The 27,474-nt window shown below is 40.3% G+C and overlaps 1 pseudogene; it reads right to left on the reverse strand.

Moving 5' to 3' along the window:
• Positions 1-16,450, reverse strand: part of LOC112392843 (elongin-A pseudogene) — an 18,706-nt pseudogene extending 2,256 nt beyond the window's left edge.
• Between the last annotated feature and the right edge of the window lie 11,024 nt (positions 16,451-27,474).

A 27,474-nucleotide genomic window follows, 5' to 3' on the forward strand; every position in this document is an offset into this window, starting at 1 on the left:
CACACGGCGCGGCCCCGCCTCTGGCGCTCGGGGCGCGGAGCCCCCACGGGAACGGCCACCAGCGCGCGTCCGGGACGCAAGGAAGCCCCAGCGCCCCCTTCCTGAGGGGGCTGAGAGCTGTGCCCAAATTACATCACCACCAGTCGGGAGACCCTGGGCCGCCCCGTCCCACTTGGGTCCCGAGAGCAGCAGGAATCAATCAACAGTGACGACAACCCTAGCGCTGTGTGCTTGCCATCGACTGATTCCAGCCTCTACACAACCAAAGAAGAGTTATATTATCCCCATTGTACGGGTGAGTAAACTGAAAGAATTTATTAGATCTAAGAATTCCTGACAGTTATTTTTATTTTGTTTTTAATATTCTCAGTAGTATAAATTGGCAGTTCTAATGATTACTTATGTAATAATAAGTCAAGCTTAAAGAAATAATAGGTAACAAACAGAATAAATAAGTAAAACCACCACATTCCCACAACCCAGATACAGTAAGGTATTATTACCCAACAGTGAACCTTGGTGTGTATCCATATATCTTTCCAGGTCCTTTGCTATGTGTGTATATACATATACATGCACACACCCGCATATTTTATCAAAATGAAATTGTATTGTAAATATTGTTCTTTAACCAACTAGTTCTCTAACCAGAGTGCAAAACAGGATCATGCATTGTATCTGGTTGTATCCCCTATGTCTCTTTGAATTTGCACAGCTTCTCCCATCCCCTACCTTCTCTATTTCTATTTATTTTATCTTCTAGTTTTATTGAGATATAATTGACATACAGCACTGTATAAATTTAAGGTATACAGCACAATGATTTGACTTGATACATCATGAAATGATTATCACAAGTTTAGTGAACATCTAGCATCTCATATAGATACAAAATTAAGGAAATATAAAAAAAATTTTCCTTGTGATAAGAACTCTTGGGATTTGCTCTCTTAACTACTTTCATATATAAATACAGCAGTATTAATTATATTTATCATGTTGTACATTATATCCCTAGTACTTATTTATCTTATAACTGAAGCTTGTACCTTTTGACCACCTTCATCCAATTCCTCCTCCCTCCACCTACTGCCTCTGGTAACCACAAATCTGATCTCTTTTTCTATGAGTTTGTTTGTTTGTTTTGAAGTTTAATTCACTTACCATACTATGTTAGTTCTGTTATATGACATAATGACTTGATATATATTCGATTTATATAATTTCAAAATGATCAACACAGTAAGTCAGTTTTGAGCTGTCATCATACAAAGATATTATATAATTATTGACTATATTCCCCACACTGTGCATTTCCTACCCGTGACTCATTTATTTTGCAGCCAGAAGTTTGTTCCTCTTAATCTCCCTCACTTATTTCTTTCCTCCTTCCCACTCCCCTCTGGCAATCACCTGTTTGTTCTCTGTATCTATAACTCTTTTTCTGTTTTGTTATGTTTGTTCATTTGTTTTGTTTTTTAGATTCCACATATATGTGAAACCATATAGTATTTGTCCTTCTCAGTTGGATTTATTTCACTCAGCATAATACCCTCTAGGTCCATCCATGTCATTGTAAATGGCAATATTTCATTCTTTTTTTATGGCTGAGTAATATTTAATTGTATATATATGCCACATCTTCTTTATCCATTCACCTATTGTTGGGCAATTAGGTTGCTTCCGTATCTTGGCTATTGTAAATAATGCTGCAATGAACATAGGGGTACATAGATCTTTTCTAATTAGTGTTTTTACTTTCTTTGGATAAGTACCCAGGAGTGGAATTGCTGGATCATATGGTAGTTCTATTTTTAATTTTTTGAGGAATCTGCATACTGTTTTTCATAGTGGCTACACCAATTTACATTCCCATCAACAGTGCAAGAGGATTCCCTTTTCTGCACATCCTCACCAACACTTGTTATTTGTTGTCTTTTTGATAATAGCCATTGTGACAGGTATGAGGTGGTATCTCATTGTGGTTTTGATTTGCATTACCCTGATGATTAGTGATGTTGAAAATCTTTTCATCTGCCTGTTGGCTATCTGTATGTCTTCTTTGGAAAACTGTCTATTCAGATCCTCTGCCTGTTTTTTAATCCGGTTGTTTGTTTTTTGATGTTGAGTTGTATGAGATCTTTGTATACTTTGGATATTAACCCCGTATTGGATATATTTTTTGCAATTATATTCTCCCATTCAGAATGTGGCTTTTCATTTTGTTGATGGTTTCCTTCGCTGTGCAAAGCCTTTTACTTTGATGTAGCCCCATTTGTTAATTTTTGCTTTTGTTTCCCTTGCCTGAGGAGACATATTCAAAAAAGTATTACAAAGATCAATGTCAAAGAGCATACTGCCTATATTTTCTTCTAGAAGTTTTATGGTCTCAGGTCTTACATTTAAGTCTTTAATGCATCAAGTTTATTTTTGTGCATAGTGTGAGAGAGTATTCTGGTTTGATACTTTTGTGTGTAACTGTCCATTTTCCCAACACCATTTATTAAAGAGGCTGTCTTTTCCCCATTGTATATTCTAGCCTCCTTTGCTGTAGATTAACTGCCCATATAAGTTTTGGTTCATTTCTGGGCTGTCTATTCTGTTCCATTGATCCATGTGTCTGTTTTTGTGCCAGTACTATACTGTTTTGATGACTGTAGCTTTGTAGTAAAGTTTGAAATCAGGGAGTGTGATACCTCCAGCTTTGTTCTTATTTTCTGAAGTTGTTTTGCCTAATATTTTGTTGAGGATTTTTACATCTGTGTTCATCAGTGATATTGGCCTGTAATTTTCTGGGTTTTTTGTGATGTCTTTGTCTGCTTTTGGCATCAGGGTGATGCTGGCCTCATGTTTGGAAGAATGTGTTTGGAAGTGTTCCTTCCTCTGCAGTTTTTTGGAATAGTTTGAGGAGGATAGGTTTTAGCTCTTCTCTAAATGCTTGGTAGAAATCACCTGTGAGGCCATCTGGTCCTGGACTTTTGTTTGTCGGGAGTTTTTTATTATTATTATTATTACTGTTTCAATTTCATTACTGGCAATTGGTTTGTTCATATTTTCTATTTCTTCCTGATTCAGTCTTGAGAGATTGTACATTTCTAGGAATTTGTCCATTTCTTCTAGGTTGTTCATTTTATTGGCATATAATTGTAGTTACCTCTTAGGATCCTTTGTATTTCTGTGGTGTTGGTTACAACTTCTATTTCATTTCTGACTCTGTTGATTTGGGCCCTCTCTATTTTTTTCTTTTTTCTTTTTTTTTTTTTTTTTTTTGGTACGTGGGCCTCTCACTGTTGTGGCCTCTCCCATTGCAGAGCACAGGCTCCGGACGCTCAGGCCCAGCGGCCATGGCTCACGGGCCTAGCCGCTCCGTGGCATGTGGGACCTTCCCGGACTGGGGCACGAACCCATGTCCCCTGCATCGGCAGGCAGACTCTCAACCACTGAGCCACCAGGGAAGCCCTCTATTTTTTTCTTGATGAGTCTGGCTAAAGGTTTATCAAGTTTGTTTATCTTTTCAAACAACCAGCTCTTGGTTTCATTCATCTTTTCTATTTCTTTTTTTAGTCTTTATTTCATTTCTGCTCTGATCTTTATGATTTCTTTCCTTTTATTAATTTTGTGGGTTTTTTCTTTCTCTAGTTCCTTTAGGTGTAAGGTTAGGTTGTTTGAGATTTTTCTTGTCTCCTGAGGTAAACTTGTATTGCTATAAACTTCCCTGTTAGATTGCTTTTGCTTTGTCCCATAGATTTTGGATAGTGTTTTTTTGTTTTAATTTTCTCCAGGTTTTTAAAATTTTGTCTTTGATTTCTTCAATGATCCATTGGTTGTGTAGTAGCATATTGTTTAGCCTCCACATGTTTGTGTTTTTGCATTTTTTTCTTGTATTTGATTTCTAGTCTCATAGTGTTGTTATTGGAAAAGATGCTTGTTATGATTTCAGTTTTCTTAAATTTACTGAGACTTGTTTTGTGGCCTAGCATGTGATCTATCTCGTAGAATGTTCCATGTGCACTTGAAAAGAATGTGTATTCTGCTGCTTTTGGATGGAATGTTTCATGTATATGGATATGATCCATTTGGCCTAATGTGTCTTTTAAGGCCAGTGTTTCCTTATTGATTTTCTGTCTGGATGATCTATCCATTGATGTAAGTGGGGGTTGTTAAATTACCTTACTATTATTGTAATACTGTCATACTGTAATACTGTTTTCCCCTTTCTGTCTGTTAATATTTGCTTTATGTATTTAGGTGCTCTTATATGGGGTGCATATATATTTACAATTGTCTTCTTGGATTGATCCCTTGATCATTATGTAATGTCCTTCTTTGTTTCTTGTTACAGTCTTTGTTTTAAAGTCTTTTACCTGATATAAGTATTGCTACCCTGGCTTTCTTTTCATTTTAGTCTGCATGGAATACCCTTTTCCATCCTTTCACTTTCAGTCCATGTGTGTCTTTAGATCTAAAGTGAGTCTCTTGTAGGCAGCATATATACGGGTCTTGTTATTGTGTGCATTCAGCCACTCTATGTCTTTTGATTGGAACATTTAGTCCATTTACATTTAGAGTAACTATTGATAGATATGTACTTATTGCCATTTTATTAATTGTTTTGGGGTTGTTATTGTAGTTCTTTTTCTTTCTGTCTTCTTTTGCTCTCTTCCCTTGTGATTTGATGACTATCTTTAGTGTTATGGTTGGATTCCTTTCTCTTTTTGTGTGTGTGTATCTATTATGGATTTTTGGATTGTGGTTATCGTGAGGTTTATATATACCAATATATATTTTAAGATGCTGATCTTTTAAGTTCAAATACATTTTAACAATCCTACATTTTTACTCCCCCATGTTTATTGTTTTTGACATCATATTTCCCATCTTTTTGTTTTTTATATCCCTTAAATACTTAACATGGATATAGATGAGTCTAGTATGCTTGTCTTTTAACCTTCCTACTAGTTTTACATGTGGTTGATTTACTACCTTTATAGTATATTTGCCTTTACCAATAAGATTTTTCCTTTCATAATTTTCCTATTTCCAGTAGTGGTCTCTTCTTTTTCACTTAAAGAAGTCTTTTTAACATTTCTTGTAAAGCTGGTTTGGTAGTGCTGAACTCCTTTAGCTTTTGCTTGTCTGTAAACCTTTTGATCACTCTGTCAAATCTGAATGAAAGCATTGCCAGATACAGCATTCTTGGTTGTAGGTTTTTCCATTTCATCTCTTTAAATACATTACCACTCCCTTCTGGCCTGCAGAGTTTTTGTTGTTAGCTGATAGCCTATGGGAGTTTCCTTGTACTTAACTTGTTGCTTTTCTCTTGCTATTTTTATCTCTCACTTTATCTTTAATTTTTGCTATTTTTATTACACTATGTGTTGGTGTGGTTCTCTTTGGGTTGATCCTGTTTGGGAATCTCTGTGATTCTTGGACCTGGATGTCCATTTCTTTTCACAGGTTAGGGAAGTTTTCTACTATTATTTCTTCAGATAAGTTTTCTACCACTTTCTCTCCTCTTCTCCTTCTGGGACCCTATAATGTGAATGTTAGTACCTTGATGTTGTCCTAGAGGTCTCTTAAGCTATCCTCATTAAAATTTTTTTCCTTTTTTCTGTGCAGCTTGTGTGATTTCTACTACTCTGTTTTCCAGCTCACTGATCCATTCCGCTGTATCATCTAATCTACTGCTGATTACTTCTAGTGTATTTTAAAATTTCAGTTACTGTATTCTTTATCTTTGGTTCTTCTTTATGTTTTCTAACTCCTTATTAATAACTTCCACCTTCTCACTCTGCTCACCCAATCTTCTCCTGAGTTCTTTGAGCATCTTTACAGTTACTACCTTGAACTCTTTATTGGGTCGATTGATTATCTCCACTTCACTTAGTTCATCTTCTGGGGTTTTATCATGTTCCTTCATTTGAAACATATTCTTCTGTCACCTGATTTTACCTAATTTGCTGTTTTTATTTCTATATATTTGGTAGGTTGATTATGTTTCCTGACCTTGGAGAAGTGGACTTTTGTAGATGTCCTGTGTTTCCCAGCAATGCACTTCCCTCTGGTCACAAGAGCTATATGCTCTAGGGGTGCCCCCTATGTGGGCTGTGTGGGTCCTTCTGTTGTGACAGGCTGACTACTGTGGGTGGTCTGGTATGCCTGGCTGGTTTATATATAGCAATATATATATGTATTAAAAAAAACTGGTTTGTTGTCAGGCCCTGTCTTGTGCTGAAGCTGCTAGTCACTGGTGCGTGAGGCGGGGTCACAGGGCAGCTGGGTACAAGGCCCTGGTGTGTTCTGGGGCTAGTGCTGGTCTGCTGATGGGTGGAGCCAGGTTCTAGGATGGTGGTTGTGGGGCTAGGTGTCCCGGATCCACTAGATGGCCTGCTGGTGTGGGACCTGTTCCTGACACAGCTGTCTGTGGGGTCTGGGGTGTCCTAAAGCTGGTGTTGGCCTGCTGGTGAGTGGGGCTGGATCCTGGGGTTGGGGGGATCCTGGGGCTAGTGTTGGCCTGCTGGTGGATGGGCCCAGGGCCAAGGGGTTCCCAGGACTAGTGGCAGCCTGCCGTGGGTGAGGCTGAGGCCCATGAGGTCCCGGGGCTAGTGCAGGTTCACTGGTGTGAGGGTTCTGGGGAACAGGACTGAGTCCCGGGGCAGCTGTGGGCTCGGGGGTATTAAGGCAGCTAGCCTACTGGTGGGTGAGGTTTTATCCCCACCCATCTAGCTACTTGGCCTGAGATGTCCCAGTACTGGTGCTTCCAGGCTGGTAGGTGGGGCCAGTCCCAGCACTAATAAGCTAGAGGGAGGATTCCAGAATGGCATTGACCAGCAACAGTGTCCTTGTGGTAGAACAAGCTTCCAAAAATGGCTGCCACCAGTGTCTGTGTCCCCAGGGTGAGCTCCAGTTTCCTCCCGCCTCTCTAGGAGGCTCTCCAAGATCACCAGGTGCATCTGACTCAGGCTCCTTTCAAATTATTGCTTCAGCCCTAGGTCCCAGCACATGTGAGATTTTGTGCGCATTTTACAGACGAAGTCTTTATTTCCCACAGCCCTCTGGCTCTCCTGAAAGTAAGCCCCGCTGGCCTTCAAAGCCAAACATTCTAGGGGCTTATCTTCCTGGTGCAGGACCCCCAGGCTCAGGAGCCTGATGTGGGACTTGAACCCCTCACTCCTTGTGGAGAACCACTGCAACTGCAATTATCTTCCCATTTGTGGGCTGCCCACCCACGGGTATGGGTCTTGACTATACAGCATCTCTGCCCTTCCTACCTGTCTCATTGTGGTTCCTTCCTCTCACTGTTGTGGCCTCTCCCTTTGCGGAGCACAGGGTCCAGACGCGCAGGCTCAGCGGCCATGGCTCACGGGCCCAGTCGCTCCGCGGCATGTGGGATCTTCCCGGACCGGGGCACGAACCCGTGTCCCCTGCATTGGCAGGCGGACTCTCAGCCACTGTGCCACCAGGGAAGCCCTGTGGTTCCTTCTTTATGTCTTTAGTTGTAGGAGAACTTTCCTACTAGTCTTCTGGTCTTTCTCATCACTAGTTGCTCTGTAAATAGTTGTAATTTTGGTGTGCCCATGGGAGGAGGTGAGCTCAGGGTCTTCCTACTCCACCATCTTGGCCGTTCTCTCCTATTTTATTTTATTATTTATTTATTTTTTGCTGTACGCGGGCCTCTCACTGTTGTGGCCTCTCCCATTGCGGAGCACAGGCTCTGGACGTGCAGGCTCCGGACGCGCAGGCTCAGTGGCCATGGCTCACGGCCTAGCCGCTCCGCGGCATGTGGGATCTTCCCGGACCGGGGCACGAACCCGTGTCTCCTGCATCGGCAGGCGGACTCCCAACCACTGCGCCACCAGGGAAGCCCTCCTATTTTATTTTTAATGACACTAACCTGTTCAAGAAACCATGCCAATTGTTTTGGAGAACATCTCCCTTTCTACAGTTGTCTGATTGTTTCCTCAAGGTTTCACCTGCTGTTCTATCCCTGGTGAGACTGTGGTGTCACCTTACTGTGATTGCAGTCTGATCTCTCCATCATGCAACTAGAAAGTAGCCTGTCCATAATCTAGTTCCATGTTTAATAACAATGGCATGGCACAGCAAGTCCCCTGTGTTTCAGTAGGCTTTATACTTCCCTGAAATCCCCAATTCTATAACCAGTTCAATCTCAGGATTTACAACAAATGCCTCCCTTCATGGAACACTGTTCCTGAGCGTAGCTGACCTGTTCTGATTTTGTATTAAGTACAATAAATACCTTCCCTGGATCTGTAGATGCCCCTTCTGGTAGTTCTAGTGCTTTGTCAAGTTGTGCAGCATTTGGAACTTGGCAAGTTTCTTGGTAGAAACAGGAGATAATCAGGAAACAAATTAGAACCTATGGGTATATATATTCAAGCTTTTAAGTGAATATTAGATGCAAGGACTGTAAAATAGAACTATAATGAAAACATTTGAAAGAAGAAACGTGTCCTTTTTAACTGTTTGTTTTTGAGATGGAAAGCTTAATGCAAAATTTAGATCTTATTACAGAAATTGAAACGAGCTCATGCAAATTAATCTCCACTGCACCCATAAAAAAGAAATTAAAAGCACTAATGCTGTTTGTGATGTATATACAGTAACATTTCCTAAATATCTTCCGGGTCCAAAGCTAGGAATGATATTCAATGTTTCTTTTCCTCAGGCTACAGTATCGTAGGATTCAATTTTGAATCTGATAATGTAGGCACTTTTGTTGCACAGTAGCCCACAAAGGAAATGAAGGAAGTAGAAAACAGCCAGATTATTGAAGCAGAGACAGATCTAACCCCAGTTAGATGCTCACTTCTGGGCCTCCTTTCTTTGGTAGACAGAAACTAATGGAGCATCTAATTGTGTCCATTTCAGGGGCACACCATCTTTTACAGTTTAAATTGACCATTGGTGGTGGCCTATTCTTAGTCTTTTAATTCAGAAGACAATTTTCTATGATAACTTGAATGGCATGAGTAGAAAGGTGTTATAGATCTGGCAAACTTTATACTTTTAATTAACAAATTTATAAGACCGTATTCTGTGTTTCAAGTAACCTCACGCCTTAAATATTTAACACTAGGTATTTGAATAGAGTTTTCTTATCTCTCCTTAAATTCTGAATTTCCATCAAACTTAAAGAAGTAGCATTATTATTTTAAGGCCTGGGCACCCCAACTATAAGCTGTTTCACAGTCTGCATGGTAAAAAGCCATTTTTGAAGCAACCTCATTATCAAACAATTCTAAGTCACTGAACCAGAGTATCCTTCAGTCCCCATCATCTGCTGTAGAGATCAGGACTGTTTGCCAAACTTTGTTATTCCAGCCGTAAAGCCGTAGAAATACTCTTGATTGGAGTTGGGACAGCTATCGTTTTCCAGGAATATAATAAAAACTTTGCGTAAGTCCCTCTGATAGATTGTTTATAGCCTTTCAAGAATATGATCAACATTGCTCAGATCAACTCAGGATCCGGAAGTCCATCCCAAGAATTAGAGCTTTGCCTTCCTATTCATCCTGATGTACCATGAGTTCACTAGGTCAGTGGTGTTCACTGTTTAAGTGACTCTCCAGGGATTCTAAAAGGAATTTGAGGGAGATTATTCTGACAAATCCTCCAGCTCAAGTTTGGTGAGGGCAGCTGTGAAAGCCAAAGCTCTCCCTATGGATAGTGGACAATAAGACTCCTGTGTTTCTCTCCCTCAGTGTATATGCACATGGAGGGAGGGAGGTAAATTCAGGGGGACATGGGAGTAGGAAGTGTAGTGTGGAGGAGGAGCTGCCTTTGGGTGACTTTGTCTGGATCTTTCCCTCCTAGTGAGTGGAACACCCAAGGCCAGCATCAGTGTCAGGACATTTCTCACCCCACCTCCATATCTACTGATGGAGGAGAGGGGAGGGAACCCAGATGTCAGAGTGGCTCATCTGCCAAGGTGATGATGGAATTCCTTAGCCTGGAAGTGTTTTGATCTGTGAACAGTTGAACCCAAGCCAACGTGTTTCTTTGCTCTTTACTTGCCAAAGTATTAAGTTAAACAATTCAGAAGTCTATGGATAAAAAATTGAGCCGCTGTGCCCCCATCCCTTTCCTCTACCCAGAGGTAACTACACATCTAGATTTTTATTCCTTTCTTTTTCTATGAGTGAAAGAGTGTGGGTATGTATTTCTGTGATTTTTCACCTTACACATGTCTTAGAATTAGGTAGATTTGCATCTGCTCACATAGAAAGATGTTCAAGGCATATTATTAAGTGGGGGAAAAAGCAAGATGCCCAACAGTATATACAAAATTTTTTGCAAATTTAAAAGAATTTGTGCATATATATGTTGATATATTCATAAACCCCTTTCAGAATGATTACATGAGAAATTAACAATGGTGGATAGGGTGAAGAGAAAGACGTTTCTTTTTAGACTTTTTGTACTAATCGAAGTTTTTCTTTGTCAAATTTAAACATTACCTTTTTTTTATAGGTTTATTGGAGTATAATTGCTTTACAATGTTGTGTTAGTTTCTGTTGTACAACAAAGTGAATCAGCTATAAGTATACATATATCCCCATATCCCCTTCCTTTTGAACCTCCCTCCCACCCTCCCTATCCCACCCTTCTAGGTTGTCACAAAGCAGCGAGCTGATCTCCCTGTGCTATGCGGCTGCTTCCCACTAGCTATCTATTTTACATTTGGTAGTGTATATATGTCAGTGTTACTCTCTCACTTCGTCCCAGCTTCCCCTTCACCCCTGTGTCCTCAAGTCCGTTCTCTACGTCTGTGTCTTTATTCCTGCCCTGCCAATAGGTTCATCAGTACCTTTTTTTTAGATTCCACGTATGTGCGTTAGCATACAGTATTTGTTTTTCTCTTTCTGACTTCACTCTGTATGACAGATTTTAGGTCCATCCACCTCATTACAAATAACTCAATTTCATTCCTTTTTATGACTGAGTAATATTCCATTGTATATATGTGCCACATCTTCTTTATCCATTCATCTGTCGATGGACATTAGGTTGCTTCCATGTCCTGGCAATTGTAACTAGTGCTGCAATGAACATTGTGGTACGTGACTCTTTTTGAATTATGGTTTTCTCAGGGTATATGCTCAGTAGTGGGATTGCTGGGTCATATTTTTAGTTTTTTAAGGAACCTCCATACTGTTCCCCATAGTGGCTGTATCAATTTACATTCCCACCAACAAAGCAGGAGGGTTTCCTTTTCTCCACACCCTCTCCAGCATTTATTGTTTCTAGATTTTTTGATGATGGCCATTCTGACTCATGTGAGGTGATACATTATTGTGGTTTTGATTTGCATTTCTCTAATGATTAGTGATGTTGAGAATCTTTTCATGTGTTTGTTGCCAATCTGTATGTCTTCTTTGGAGAAATGTCTATTTAGGTCTTCCGCCCATTTTTGGATTGGGTTGTTTGTTTTTCTGATATTGAGCTGCATGAGCTGCTTGTATATTTTGGAGATTAATCCTTTGTCAGTTGCTTCATTTGCAAATATTATCTCCCATTCTGAGGGTTGTCTTTTCATCTTGTTTATGGTTTCCTTTGCTGTGCAAAAGCTTTTAAGTTTCATTAGGTCCTATTTGTTTATTTTTTATTTTATTTCCATTTCTCTAGGAGGTGGGTCAAAAAGGATCCTGCTGTGATTTATGTCAAAGAGTTAAACATTACCTTTGATTCACACTTTCTTTCTATTTGGGAGTGGACAGTAAGTGGGTAGAGAGAAAATACAATGTCTTCAAAATCTTTCCTCGTCGGTGTATACAGATCTACTTCGTTCTTTTTATTGGGGCAAAGTGATACATAGTAAGCCTGTATCATGATTTAGTTAACCACTAATAGACATTTTAGAGTATTTCTAATTTTGGAGGGGAATACACATAATGCTGTATTAGACATCCTTGAACATTTATTATTTTGCATATGTGAAGTATTTCTATGATATAGTATAATTGATCTAGCATAAATGGTGAGGTATGGAATTGCGGGGTCAGTGGGCATGTGCATGTTTCCTTTTGCTGTATAAAAGTGTTGTACTAGTTTACATTTCCACCAACTGTATCTGAGTACATATTCTTTCACACCTTGCCAACTATGAATATTATCTGGATAAAAATGTTTAAATTTCTGCATTAAAAAATTTTGAGATCCTTTTTGAAAGAAGTTTATTTTTTTCCAAATGAACTGAGGAAATATTAACACTACTTAAGATGGTTTCTTCAACTTTTCTGTGTACTGCAAGTTGTGATAAAACCAGAAAGAAAACATAAAGGAAATATCTGCCTAGATGATTTTGTGTTTTCTTTTCTGTCTGGGGCGTCTACCCTGTAGCCACATTGACTCAGCAAGCTTGTTACAGCCAAGTCATCAGAGCAAGTAAAGAAGCATCATTGCCGCATCCCAAGACATGACCAGGCTCTGCCATCAGGGTGGTGAGGAGGCCCTCACAGCAGTGTGGGTGATAAGCAGCCCCCCCATTTCCATTTTGAATAACTTCAAAATATTGCATGAAATCATTTTTATTTCCAGTCATATCATTTATTTTATATTACTCAAAACATTGCTCAAATTATTTACATTCGTTTTAGCCTTTTTCTCCCTAACTCTCCCTGTTTTATGCATTTTAAAACAGTTTTATTGAGATATAATTCATATACCATGCAACTCACCCATTTATTTTTTTATTTTTTATTTTTCTAAGATGATTCTTTTTTTAGATTTTTTTTCTTGGCTGTGCTGGATCTTCATTGTGGCATGCAGGATCTTCGTTGTGGCATGCAGGATCTTCGTTGTGGCGTGCGGGCTTCTCTGTAGTTGTGGTGTGCGGGCTCTCTAGCTGAGGCACACTAGGGGCTCAGTTGCCCTGCGGCATGTGGGATCTTATTTCCCTGACCACGGATGGAACCCGTGTCCCCTGAATTGGAAGGCGGCTTCTTAACCACTGGATCTCCAGGGAAGTCTAACTCACCCATTTAAAGTGTGCAATTCTATGGCTTTTAAGGACAGGGGGTGACGGTTAAGGGGTGCAGAGTTTCTTTTTGGGGTAATGAATATGTTTTTAAATTATCATGGTGATAGTTGTATAAATCTGATCTGGGCTTTACCCAGGTGACCACCTTCAGGAAATTCAGGGCTGTCAGCCAAAGCCAGTGCAGTGTGTGTCGTACTGAGGAGCACAAGCAAAACACTCCCGGCTGTTTTTTCTCAGCATCTTAGTCATAAGGGACCATTTGCATTAGTGCGTGTTTAGATTAGGAAGAGGCATGTGCTTTCGGAGTGAAGGATGGAGGGTCTCTGAACTATATGAACAAAGCAACTAACAGCTGTTAAGTACCCACCAAACACTGACCTGAGGCTGGCAGAGCACCCCACAGTTTGCAAAACACCAGGTGGAAATGGACCTGGTCAGTGTCGAGTGCAGTCCCTCTGGGGATATTCATGGCTTTCATGGCTCTTTAATTCAAATCCTTTTGTTCTCAAAGACCTTTGCGTACAGATGAGATGGATGGGCTTCACGTACAGCAAGACTGTGTTTTTCAGGAATTAAAGGCATAATCTCCTACAAGACGCACTCCTCCTGGTGCCGCAGGGTGACTAACTAACTGAGGTCTAGCCAGTAGTTGCTTTGAAATGGTCACTAAAATTGTGAGATTATGTTTGAGGAATTGTAAGAGACACCATTTGTTGCTATGTGAGCTCCGCTAAGACTGGCAACCACGGTTGTTTAATTTGGGCAAATTTGGCACAATTTTCGGCAGGTTAGAACAGCAGCTTCTCTCTGGTCAGATGTGAATGTGCAGGGGCAGGAGTGGACACTGATGGGAGGGGTTAATGCAGGGGAGGAGTTGATGCAGGGAAGGGCACAGGCCGGAACCAGAGACCTCGGTTCTGAGTCTAACCCCCAAGCATGAGTTTGAGAATGTGGACATTTAGAAACATATCCCATCAATCGTATTACTGCTTGTTTAATATGCAGTTTTATTTTGAAAACTTGATTTGGACTAAATTTTGTGATGATTGTCACCTTTTTTATTATGTAAGTAGTAATTTGGAACTACCTAAATTTCATGAAGTACTTCCCTTCCTCATACACTAGATGGCACTACAGGCGAGGCAAATCAACTTAGAAAAATAGAGACTGACTACCAAGGCTAGTTTTGGTAAATTAGAAAGGCTTCAGTCTTCACCAAGAGTTGTTGTGTCAGCATCTTCAGAAAGATGAGGGAAAACTGCCAGTGTTGGACATCTTAATAGGATGTCGTTTTGTATAGTGGCTTTCAAGTTTTTTTTTTACTGTGACCAACTGTGAGACGTCTTAGACTGGGATCCAGTGGACACACACATGCAAACGCAACAAAAGTTTCACGAAGCAATACTAAGCCTTCTTACCTGTTATGCATTCTGTGATAATTCTGTTGTGTTGAACTATGCTGCTTGTAGCCCACTGATTTCATGACCTGTAGTTTGACAAAAACAGTTTTCTAGTGGACCTATCAAGAAATATCAGTCTCTGCTTAGCACTTGGCACCATGCCAGGTACTTGGGGCGCCATGAAGAAATACTTAACTATACTTCTGTTTTCTCGGAAAGAGAAGAGTTAACTTGAGAAGCCTTAGAGAGCAACCCTGTAAGACACTGTAAAATTATGCCCCCAGACTAAAAAAACTGTGGAAGCAGATAATTGAAGTGAAGATATTATGGAATAGCTGGATCATGCCTAAGCTTTTACTCTGATATGAATTTTTTTTTTTTTTTTTTTTTTTTGCGGTACGCGGGCCTCTCACTGTTGTGGCCTCTCCCGTTGCAGAGCACAGGCTCCGGACGCGCAGGCTCAGCGGCCATGGCTCACGGGCCCAGCCGCTCCGTGGCATGTGGGATCTTCCCGGACTGGGGCACGAACCCATGTCCCCTGCATCGGCAGGCGGACTCTCAACCACTGCACCACCAGGGAAGCCCTGATATGAATTTTTTTTGGGGAAATTACATACTGTGAAACAAAAATAGTCACAAGAAATACATGTGTATTCCATTCATATAACATTCAAAAATGTAAAAACTAAACACTGTTTTTTTTAATGGATGTATAGTTGGTAAAAACTATAAAGAAAAAGGGAGTGATGAGCATAAAAGTCAGGATGGAAGTTACCTCTGGTGGGAGGAGGGGAAACGTCCGAAAGGAACAGCACGAGGGAGTTTGTAAGACACTGAAGGTGCTCTGGAGCTTAACCAGGGTGATGCTTGTTATTATTATTATTATTAAAAATGAATGGATGTTTTATACATTCTTCTATATGAATTATATATTTCATAATAATAAAAACATAGCAAAGAAGATTACTGTAATTGCCTTCTTGAGTCTTTAACTCATCCTGGTAAGTTGCTTTCCGGTTTTTTTAACTCACTCGGACAAAAGGGGTTTCTTCAAGGACAGAGGTAGAAATGTACCAAAGGTCAGTTTTTAAGAATGACCTGTCATACAGTTTTAAAGCTCTCCAAATGTTATCAGATCTGTCCTTGAGGGCAAATTTGGATTTTAGAAAGAGTGAAAACTGCTAATAAAGTGCGTTCTTAAATTTAGTGAGGCACTACTTCAAATAAGAGGACTCTCCAACAGCCTAGGGGTGATTAAGTTATGGTGCATTCTCTATAGTCATTAAAAGTCATGTCTTAGAAAAACTTCTAATATCTGGGAAAAATATTTACAAAGTATTGATATTTTTAAGAAGAAAAAGCACAGGTTATCAAAACACATGAGAAGCCTATTTTGTAAGAAGATGGAAACAATGTGACCAAAACATCTAATTTTTTTCTTGCGCCTTTATGCATTGTCCCAGTTTTCTACAGGGCCACATATTATTTTTGTAAATGTGGGCTGGGGAAGACTGTGGTCATTAATCTACATTGAAGACAATTTTAAAAGAGGAGTTTCGGAAATATTTTGAGCAATGGAATAAAAGCATGACCTGCTGAGGTAACTACGTTGAAGGGTGACTCCATTTAAATATATTAAGTCTGATATATTTGTTTAAAAATCAGTTAATAGTTTAAAAAATAGACATTTTTAAGAGCAGTTTTGCTTTCACAGCAAAATTGAGTGGAAAGGGCTTCCCTGGTGGCACAGTGGTTGAGAATCCACCTGCCAATGCAGGGGACACGGGTTCGTGCCCCGGTCCGGGAAGATCCCACATGCCGCGGAGCGGCTGGGCCCGTGAGCCATGGCCTCTGAGCCTGCGCGTCTGGAGCCTGTGCTCCGCAATGGGAGAGGCCACAACAGTGAGAGGCCCACGTACCGCATTAAAAAAAAAAAAAATATTGAGTGGAAAGTATTAAGAATTCCCATATACGCCCTGCCCCACACATGCACGGGCTTCCCCAGTATCAACCTCCTGTGTCAGATGAACCTACCTTGACACGTCATTGTCGCTCAAAGTCCGTAGTTTACATTAGAGTTCACTTCTGGTGCACATTCTATGGATTTTGACAAATCCTTAATGACGTGTAGGCACCATGATAGTATCATATAGAATAATTTCACTGCCCTGAAATTCTCTGTGCTCTCCCTCCCTCCCTCTTTTCCTTAATGGTTAAAGCAGACGTACAATTTGTCTGATAGGCTACAGAACAGGCTATTCTATTCAAGCCAAATCACGTATATGCCAGAATGACTTCCCCATACCTCAATGTGTGAAAATTTCTTGCATTGTAACCTTTTCAGATTGGCTTTTTTTACTGAGTAATATGCATCTAAGTTTCCTACATGTCTTTTCATGGCTTGGTAGTTTATTATTATTTTTTTACTACTGATTAATATTCCATTGTGTGGATGTACCATACTTTATTTATCCATTCATCTACTGAAGGGCATTTTGGTTGCGTTCGGCAATTATGAATAAAGCTGCATCAGCAGCTTCAGTGTGCAAGTTTGTGTGTAAACCTGTTTTCAACTCTGGAGTAAATACCAAGGAGCGTGACTGCTGGATCATATGGTAAGGGTATGCTTAATTTTGTAAGAAACCACCAAACTGTCTTCCAAAGCGGCTGTACTGTTTTGCATTCCCACCAGCAATAAATGAGAGTTCCCATTCCTCTACATTCTCACCGGCATGTGGTGGTGTTAGTGTTTTGGATTTTCACCATTCTAAGAGGTGTGCAGTGCTATCTTCTTGTTGTTTTAATTTGTCATTCCCTGGTGACATACGATGTTGAGCATCTTTTTATATATTTATTTACCATCCATGTATCTCCTTTTGTGAGGTGTCTGTTCATCTCTTTTGCCCATTTTTAATTGGGTTGTTTATTTTCTTATTGTGGAGTTTTAAGAGCTCTTTGTATAATTTTAATAATAGTTCTTTATCAGATGTGTCATCTGTAAATATTTTATCCCAGTCTAAGTCACTATTTTTTGTGTTATATATTTTATTACTTCAAGGATTATAATTTTCCTTTAATCTCCTTTTCTCTTAGACTTCTGAGAACTTGATTTCATTTATTTTAGCCTGAATTCAAAGCAAAACATTAAACTAACAAAAACAACAACAAAATGTGTATAAAACTGTGATAACTAAAATGCAAATTAATTTTTTAAAAAAGCAATAACTACCTTTTGAGTGGCAGAAACCAGAATACCTTTTCGTTGAAAAAGTGGTACTCACTATACTTCCTTCACAAGCTCTTTGAAACACAGGTTGCTTCATTTTCTTTATTTTCTGGCAGTGTGAATAAAAACTTATTACTGTAAGCCACAAAACTTTATTTGAATCATTTTGGATGGATATCTTTATAAAATAGTGTTTTACCTGCCTACATAAACAGCAAATATTGAACATAACTGACATTGAATCATAGGAGAATAGTGCATTCAAAAAACAAGAACAAGGAAGTTCCTTGGCGGTCCAGTGGTTAAGACTCTGCACTTCCAATTCAGGGGGCGCAGGTTCTATCCCTGGTCGGGGAATCAAGATCCCACGTGATGCATGTGTGGCAAAAACAAACAAACAAATAAATAAATATGGGGAAACTGGTATATGTCTTAAAAAAAAAAAGAAGATGTTGTGAAAAAGGAATCAGAGAATAAGAACAAGCTCTTGGAAGTTAAAAATATAATTGTCTAAATAAATTCTGTAGAGTGGTTCAAAGACAAGGCCAAGGAGGTTGCCCAGAAAATAGAAAAAAGAGACAAAGAAAAAGGACACTATAGGAGAAAAAATCTTAAAAGATCAATCCAGGTTATATCCCGTTCAATTAATAGAGGTTCTTAAAAATAAACTGGAGAAAACATAGAGGAGTAATTTATCACAGAAATAATAAAAGACATTTTCTTTTAGATTGGAAGCATGAGAATGTCCAGCTTGACAACAGCTGACACAGTGAATGGAAAAAGGCTGGCACCAGTGAAGTTGTATAATTTCAGAACACCAGAGTCAAAAATGAGATTCTAAAAGCTTCCTGGGAATAAAAGATCCTTTACCTGCAAAGGAATAAGAATGTTATGCCCTTTCAAACTATGAAATTTTTAAATAGAATAAAAACACTTTCAGGCATGCAAATTCTCAACCACATTTATCTCCGTGTACCTTTACTTTAGCGGATGTGTGCTTTACTAAACCAAACCAGTGACCAGTAAAGGAGAAGACTCCATTTCTAGGGGATCCAATGCAGGAAAAGTGTCAAAGGGAAATCCCTGGATGAGCACCCATAGCAGGCCTAACAGTCAGCAGCCTAGATTGGAGAGGGAGGGTGGAAGCTTCAGGGAAGCCATGGCTGGGGGGAGTGTAACTGACACATTGTCTGATGTATTTGATGTGTGGAAAGTGATGTGAGGGGCCTTTAGAGGTATGTTGGGATTTGAAAATTAGCAATAGGTATATAGAAAAGTAACCAAATTTTTAACATGAAGCAATTCTTCATTCCAAGGAAAATAATGTTGTCCAGAAGTGGTAAAGTAACCGCAGTACTTTTTGACTCAGCAACATTATTTACACAGTCATAATAATGTAATCACTGCATACTGCTATAACTGTAAGGGGAGGAGAGGGTGAGAAGTCTGTAAGGCAGCTTACTGCTCATCTACCTTAACAAGAAGTGAATAGTTTAATGTCTAATATTCATATATTATAAAACAGTGATATGTTTAAAAACATGGAGGCAAATATCAGAAGAAACAGCTAAAGTAATTAAGGTTGTTGCCTCTCAGGAGTGGGGGGAGGGGGTAGTGGAGTGGGACAAAGATTAGTGTTTTTCCTTACAAATGTATAGTACTATATCACTGAGCCACACACATGCTACAGCATGGATGAACCTTGATGACATTATTGTAAGTGAAATAAGCCAGTCACAAAAGGACAAATGAGTTCCCCCTATACGAGGAACCTGGAATAGGCAAATTCACTGAGACAGGAAGTAGAATGGTGATGGCAGGGGTTAGGGGGATGGAGTTATTGTCTAAAGAATATAGAGTTTTAGTTGGGGAAGATAAAAAGTCCTGAAGATGGACGGTAGTGATAGTTGTGCAATTTGAATATACTTAACGCCACAAAACCGTACACTTAAAAATGGTTAAAATGGTAAATTTTATGTTATGTATATTTTATCACAATGAAAAAGCAACTTAAAATGAAAGAAAATATAGTACTATTTGATTTTTAAGTAACTATGCACTTTTAATTTTAAAATTTTTTTATTTTTTTTTTTATTTTTTTTTTTGGCTGTGTTGGGTCTTCGTCTCTGTGCGAGGGCCCTCCCCAGCTGCAGCAAGCGGGGGCCACTCCTCATCGCCGTGCGCGGGCCTTCCACCGTCACCGTTTCTCTTGTTGCGGGGCACAGGCTCCAGACACGCAGGCTCGGTAGTTGTGGCTCACGGGCCCAGTCGCTCCGCGGCATGTGGGATCCTCCCAGACCAGGGTTCGAACCCGTGTCCCCTGCACTGGCAGGCAGACTCTCAACCACTGCGCCACCAGGGAAGCCCATGCACTTTTAATTTTATTACATTAATTTTTAGAAAGTTTAGATGAATGCCTGAAAAATTTTTATGTCATCAATGTGTTTGTGCCTAGATTTTATGACATAATTTGGGCCACTCAGGGGCCTTTTTTGCTTTCATCCAGTTCTTGCCTGTGTTCTCCTTAGATAAATGTAAGTTATTTTCAAGTAAGGGAAGTATTAGTGAAAGTAAATATTTTCTGAATACATTTCAGGGGAATTTGAGATACCAGGTAACGTAATGTAGCACATTAATACTGTGAATAAAAGTGCAAATTCATCCAGCTTGAATAGGCACATTGTTATGCAGGAATGTCCCCTTTATGGCCTCTGCTCCTCAGTGGACATTCTAAGTGCTCAGCTGCCGGGTCCCCCTGAATGGATTATTGGAATTCATCTCCACGTTTGTGCAGGGTCTGGGTGGGACTCCGAGTGAATTTAAGGTGCAGTAGCAGGTCAGTACCTGTGATGGTACATCTTGATTTCTGGCTCATGAGTTTATCATCACTTTCCTTCACCTGGTCCAAATAAACGTGCATATATTTGTTTCTTTGCGGTGATAAGCAACAAAATGCCAATTAGCTTGGCAGTAAGAAGTTAACTAGTCAAGTGCAATCCCAATCGAAATCACTGTACCTTCACTTTACAATTGAGAAGGCAGCTCTGAGAAGAAAATAACGATGGAAAACAACTTTATATATCCTTAGAGACGTCAAACTGCCTTCCAGCCTTTAAGTTATGCTTCTTGCTTTTGACAGGTTACATTTACCATCAAGGGTTTATTGCTATAAAAGGAGTGTTATATTTCATTGTCGTCTCACCTACATTTTCTTTTTTGTTCACAGTGCGAGATGAGGACAGAAGCACGACGAAAAAATCTGCTGATTTTGATTTTGCATTATCTAACACAAGAAGGGTATGTTACATTACAAATATTTACAGAGATGATTCCTTTCTTTCTCTGACCTCTGCTTTTCCAAATACTCACTTTTAAAAACAGTTAATAACTTTATTTTTTAGAGCAGTTTTCTATTTCCAGAAAAATAAAACAGAAAGTGCAGATAGCTCCCATACACCAGCAATACCCTGCCCTGCCCCGTCTCCCCTGTTACTAACATCTTACACTGGTGTGGTACATTTGTTGTAATTGATGAGTCAATATCGATATATTATTATTAGCTAAAGTCCATAGTTTACATCAGGGTTCGCTCTTGTGTTGTACAGTTCTACGAGTTTTGACAAAGGCATAAAGTCACATATCCACCATTGTAGTATCATACAGAATAGCTTCCCTGCCCTAAAATCTCTTGTGTGCTACCTATCCCTGCCCACCCACAGCAACCTAGACACATACTTTTTTTTTGCTGTACGCGGGCCTCTCACTGTTGTGGCCTCTCCCGTTGCGGAGCACAGGCTCCCGACGCGCAGGCTCAGCGGCCATGGCTCACGGGCCCAGCCGCTCCGTGGCATGTGGGATCTTCCCAGACCGGGGCACAAACCCTGCATCGGCAGGCGGACTCAACCACTGCACCACCAAGGAAGCCCCAAGACACATACTTTTATTGTCTCATTTACCTAGATATTTTTCACATTATGCATTTGAAAACTTCATTAAGAAAGCTACCCAGTTCATGGGATACTTTCCCTTTCCCATTCAGGTTTGAAGATAGTGTAGGCCATTCAAAGAAGGTTTCCGGGGTCCCACTGCTTGCTGGCTAATGTACATAAAGATAACATTCTTTCTCCCCAGTTTTCCTTCTCTCGGAATAAAAGTATTGCATTTCCCTGGATGACCTGTGCTCAGATCTCTTTCCTGTGCGATGCCCATTCTATAGCTGGCAGGGGGAGGAAATTTGGAATCATTTGAGTTTGGCCACCTACCTCATGTGCGAGCAGTTACATGAAGGCTGCTGATATGCTGGGAGTTGCGAGAGGGAGAGAGACCACCAAGTATCCGAAGGCTACTCTTTAGAGTTTCCTTTCGTTTCAGTTTTCAGCCAGAAAGAAAATATTCAGGTTTCAGGGTTCGGGCTCAAAACTTTAAAGTCAGAGCAGTGGTTCTCAACCTGGAGAACCCCTCAAAGGACATGTGGCAATGTCTGGAGACCTCTCGGGCAGCACACTGGCATCTAGTGGGAGGAGACCAGGATGCTGCTAAACATCCTTCATATGCGCAGGACAGCCCCAAATGTCAATCACGCCAGGATGGAGAAACCCTGCCTTAGAGCAGGAGGAACCAACCAGCTGCTGTATTTTCCCAAAAGGTTGAAAGAGCATCTTTTCCTCTGATAAACATAGTAGCTATCAGTGCACTAGAAGAGCTACCGTAACTAAAAGCCACATTTGAGAATCTAGCAACCCTAGTGCTGAGGTAGGAAGGAAAGCTGATGAGGGCGGGAGGGTAGGAGGCAGCTGGGACGAGAGTGAGGAGTTGATCCTTGTTTCTTGAGCTGTGCCAGCAACAGCTGTTTTAAATGAATCTAGTGCCTTCTTGAGGGGAATGACCGTTCTGGGGACCTTGAGGTAATTTTTCTGTTAAATTGTAAGGGAAGTAGTATTAGGGTCCCCATTTGAAGAAATCGAGGCTCAGAGGAGTCTAGGAACTTACCAGAAGTCTCCTGGCGCTAGGTGGGGGCACTTTTGAGGCTCGTCTCACCCCAAGAGTCTTCAGGGTCCAATTCCTCTGCTCCAGTGTGGAAGATTTAGTTTTGTTTGAGGGTCACCTCAGGAAAATCAGAATGTATGTGGGGCATATTTTATGAGTTTTTAAAAAAGTGATGGCTTTTTAAAGTCAGAAAATGAAATCACTGCAACTGTACTTAAGCATTCTTTTATTATCTAAGTCATTGAAGGATTTGAATTTTTTTGCCGATATTTCAGAGGCACTGCATTTTGGTGACCAATTTTAACACTGCACTTCTGAACAAACTTTGTTATTGAGTAATCTGATTTATTTTCTCCCCTGGACTGACCACGTAAGATCTTCAATTTCAAAATGTGGCCTTTTTCATAATTCCTTAACATCACAATTTTGGAAATGGCCCTTTTCTCAGGGTAAATATGATGAATTGTATCATCTTTAACACAAAAACGTTTTTCAGTCCACTTACTTTGAAACAGTTTTATCAGACAGTTCTCTTTTTGGTGTTGGGGATTTAAATTTTATTGAGGAAATGGCTCATTCTTTCCACACTTTTCCACCACCAGTCCCAGACCAGAGAAATGAGCCCCTCTCCACCCACCATGGTTGGCAGGCAGGCCAATCAGGTGATGCTCAACTGCTAAATCTCTGTGTCCACACACAGCAAGGGGGTGGAAGTGAGAGCCCGAGTAGAGAAAGGCTGACTTTGGTCCTGTCTGTGCCTTTTTTTCCCCATCTGGAATATGAGAGTGTTCCTGAAGTTGCTCCTCACTGTTCACCATCCATCCATGGAAAGCAATTCCAAGGGCAGCGTGGAGCTGAGTGTTTGCTCTAAGACAAGGGCTGGCGGGTTGGCGTGGTAGGGGGGCTTCCTGGGTAAGAACACAGACTCAGGAGCCAACCTGCCTTGGTTCAAATGCCCACTCTACTCTTTGCTAACCAGCGACCTCGGGCAAGTTACTTATCCTCTTTGTTCCTCAGTTACCTTGCTTGTAAAATGGAGTAATGGAAGATAGTATTTGTGTCAGGCAGATGTTATGAGGATTAAATATGTGACATGCTTAGAATAGTGCCCGGCACAAAGTAAGCGTATATGAGTCCTTGCTATTTTTACTATGGAGGAGGTAGGAATTGGATTTTATTCTTTTAATACCCAACCTGGGTTCAGCAAAGGACTTGAAGCAGTGGGAATGTGGGTTTGGCACATTTTACGTTACCTTTTGATAAAATCTCAGCTCCATTCAAAAAACCCTGAGCTAAATTACCTCAAGGCAGTGGTTTCTAAGTGCGTGGAACACTGAAACAATCGTTCTGCAGAATGTTAATTGATGTAACTTTATTTTTTTATAAATTTATTTATTTTATTTATTTTTGGCTGCGTTGGGTCTTTGTTGCTGAGCACGCACTTTCTCTGGTTGCAGTGAGTGGAGGCTACTCTTCGTTGCGGTACGTGGGCTTCTCATTGCGGTGACTTCTCTTGTTGCAGAGCACGGGCTCTAGGCGCGCGGGCTTCAGTAGTTGTGGCACACGGGCTCAGTAGTTGTGTCTCATGGGCTCATTAGTTGTGTCTCACGGGCTCTAGAGCGCAGGTTCAGTAGTTGTGGTGCACAGGCTTAGTTGCTCCACGGCATGTGGGATCTTCCCGGACCAGGGCTCAAACCCGTGTCCCTGCATTGGCAGGCGGATTCTTAACCACTGCACCACCAGGGAAGCCCAATTGATGTAACTTTAAAAGAGCTTTATGGTCAAGTAAGCTTGGCAAACATTGGGTTAAACCGGGTTAAACAGGTTCTCTTATTTCAGGACTTCTCAGATCCTCTGACTTATTAATGTGCAATGGGAATATCTGTGCTAAAGTCACAGTATTCAGGGCTTTGCAAACCAATTTGGCCAAGGAACCCTTTTTTTCCTCAGGCCAACTTTAGGGACTAGTTTTCAATGGAACACTGAGAAATGCTGCCTTCATAGATTAATTGACCCTTTTAAAACCTGAACTCACCTTACAAGACCCCAACCTTGTGAGCATTGTATTAATAGATGTTTGGCAAATGTTATTTGAACAGCCATTAAAGAACTTACTAGCAGGTAGATGGGTAGAATAATTAGAAAGTGACTCAGTCGTTTACACAGATAATTCTTGATTTTTATTGTAATGTATTCTGTATTTCAGAAACTGTATCAGAAAGGAGAACTGTAAAAACAAAAAGACAAAAGTCAGATAGATTTCCCTTCTCCTGCAGGTGCTATTATGGCCTCAAGAGTTTCCTATTTACAAAGCATGCATTTACTCTTTTTGCCACAAGATGGCCTCTTGAATCTAGAAACGATGAAAATTATACTAGAGTTGATCATTTTCCTGAGACCTGCTGGGAAAGGGACTCACCAGTGGATTATCAAGATGAAAAGTAAACTATAGGTATTTTTAAGGACATATCAGTGTCAGAAAAGTAGACCTGCCTTTAACGAAAAACTGAGAATTCACAAAGAGGACAGATTATTGTGGATTGGAATAAACAATCAGAGAAAGCTTTGTAGGGAAGGCGATGAGAGCTGGTCTTGAAAAATGTGTAGAATATGGATAGACAGATGGGATGGACAAGGACATTCTAGGCAGGGGCACAGAGAAGAAGGGGCAGGGTGTAAGTGGAACCACTAAGGAAACAGAAAGAGCAGAGTTCAAATGCATGAGGGAGAGTTAGTGAGATCAGACAGTGGAGGGTCATGGCTACAGGTTCTTCTAGGTCTGCACATGCATCTCCTCTGGCCTAAGTCCCTCTTAACAGTCTCCCTGTCTCTCCTACTCTGTCTTTCTCTTTACTGCTCATGCCTCTTTTTGAAGTCTTGTCCTGTCACTCTGTTGGTTAAGAATTTCCAGTGGTTCCTCCTGCCAACCCTATTAAGTTCAGACCTCATTCAAGTCCAAACAGTGGAAGAGGAATACAGAAGCACTTCTGTTCCCCTGATCAGTTAATTTAGGAAATATGGGGCCTGCCATCATCTATTCTTTTTTTTTAAACATCTTTATTGGAGTATAATTGCTTTACAATGTTGTGTTAGTTTCTGCTGTATAACAAAGTGAATCAGCCAAATGCATAGGTATATCCCCATATCCCCTCCCTCTCGAGTCTTCCTCCCACCCTCCTTGTCCAGCCCCTCTAGGTGGTCACAAAGCACTGAGCTGATCTCCCTGTACTATGCAGCTGTTTCCCACTAGCTATCTATTTTACATGTAGTAATGTATATATGTCAGTGTTACTCTTTCACTTCGTCCCAGCTTACCCTTCCCCCTCCCCGTGTCCTCAAGTCCATTCTCTACGTCTGTGTCTTTATTCCTGTCCTGCCAATAGGTTCATCAGGTGATTTATGTGATAGAGTGTTCCTCCTATGTTTTGGTCTAAGAATTTTATAATGTCTGGCCATACATTTAGGTCTTTAATCCATTTTGAGTTTATTTTTGTGTATGGTGTTAGGGAGTGCTCTAATTTCATTCTTTTACATGTAGCTGACCATAGGTTTTGGGTTGTCATGTTTTCATTGCCATTTGTTTCTGGGTATGATTTGATTTCCTCTTTGATTTCTTTAATGATCTCTTGGTTATTTAGTAGCATGTTGTTTAGCCTCTTGTGTTGGTATTTTTTACAGTTTTTTTCCTATAATTGATAACTAGTCTCATAGCGTTGTGGTCAGAATAAATACTTAATATGATTTCAATTTTCTTAAATTTATGAAGGCTTGGTTTGTGACCCAAGATGTGGTCTATCCTGGAGAATGTTCCATGAGTACCTGAGAAGAAAGTGTATTCTGTTGTTTTTGGATGGAATGTCCTATAAATATCAATTAAGTCCATCTTGTTTAATGTGTCATGCAAAGCTTGTGTTTCCTTATTTATTTTCATTTTGGATGATCTGTCCATTGGTGAAAATGGGGTGTTAAAGTCCCCTACTATTATTGTGTTACTGTCATGGGTCTGAAGTGGGTCTCTTGTAGACAGCATATATACAGGCCTTGTTTTTGTATCTGTTTAGCCAGTCTACGTCTTTTGGTTGGAGCATTTAATCCATTTACATTTAAGGTAATTATCGATATATATGTTCCTAATTACCATTTTCTTAATTGTTTTGGGTTTGTTACTGCTGAAACATCAGCTGTTAACCTTCTGGAGATTTCCTTGTATGTTTTTTGTTGCTTTTCCCTTGCTGCTTTGAGTGTTTTTTCTTTGTATTTAATTTTTGATAGTTTGGTTAATATGTGTCTCGGTGTGTTTCTCTTTGGGTTTATCCTGTATGGGACTCTCTGTGCTTCCTGGACTTGATTGACTATTTCCTTTCCCTTGTTAGGAAAGTTTTCGACTATAATCTCTTAAAATATTTTCTCAGACCCTTTCTTTTTCTCTTCTTCTGGAACCCCTATAATTTGAATGTTGGTGCATTTGATGTTGTCCCAGAGGTCTCTGAGACTGTCCTCAATTCTTTTCATTCTTTTTTCTTTATTCTGCTCCCTGGCAGTTATTTCCACCATTTTATCTTCCAGCTCACTTATCCATTCTTCTGCCCCAGTTATTCTGCTGTTGATTCCTTCCAGAGTATTTATTTTTAATTTGTTTATTTAATTTATTTATTTTTGGCTGCATTGGATCTTCCTTGCTGTGCGTGGGCTTTCTCTAGTTGCGGAGAGCCTGGGCTACTCTTCGTTGCAGTGTGTGGGCATCTTATTGCAGTGGCTTCTCTTGTTGCGTAGCATGGGCTCTAGACCACAGGCTCAGTAGTTGTGGCACGCAGGCTCAGTAGTTGTGGCACAGGCTCAGTAGTTGTGGCTCACGGGTT

This window comes from Neophocaena asiaeorientalis, unplaced genomic scaffold (genome assembly GCF_003031525.2).
Source record: "Neophocaena asiaeorientalis asiaeorientalis breed wild unplaced genomic scaffold, Neophocaena_asiaeorientalis_V1.1 scaffold322, whole genome shotgun sequence".
In the NCBI taxonomy this organism is placed as follows: domain Eukaryota; kingdom Metazoa; phylum Chordata; class Mammalia; order Artiodactyla; family Phocoenidae; genus Neophocaena; species Neophocaena asiaeorientalis.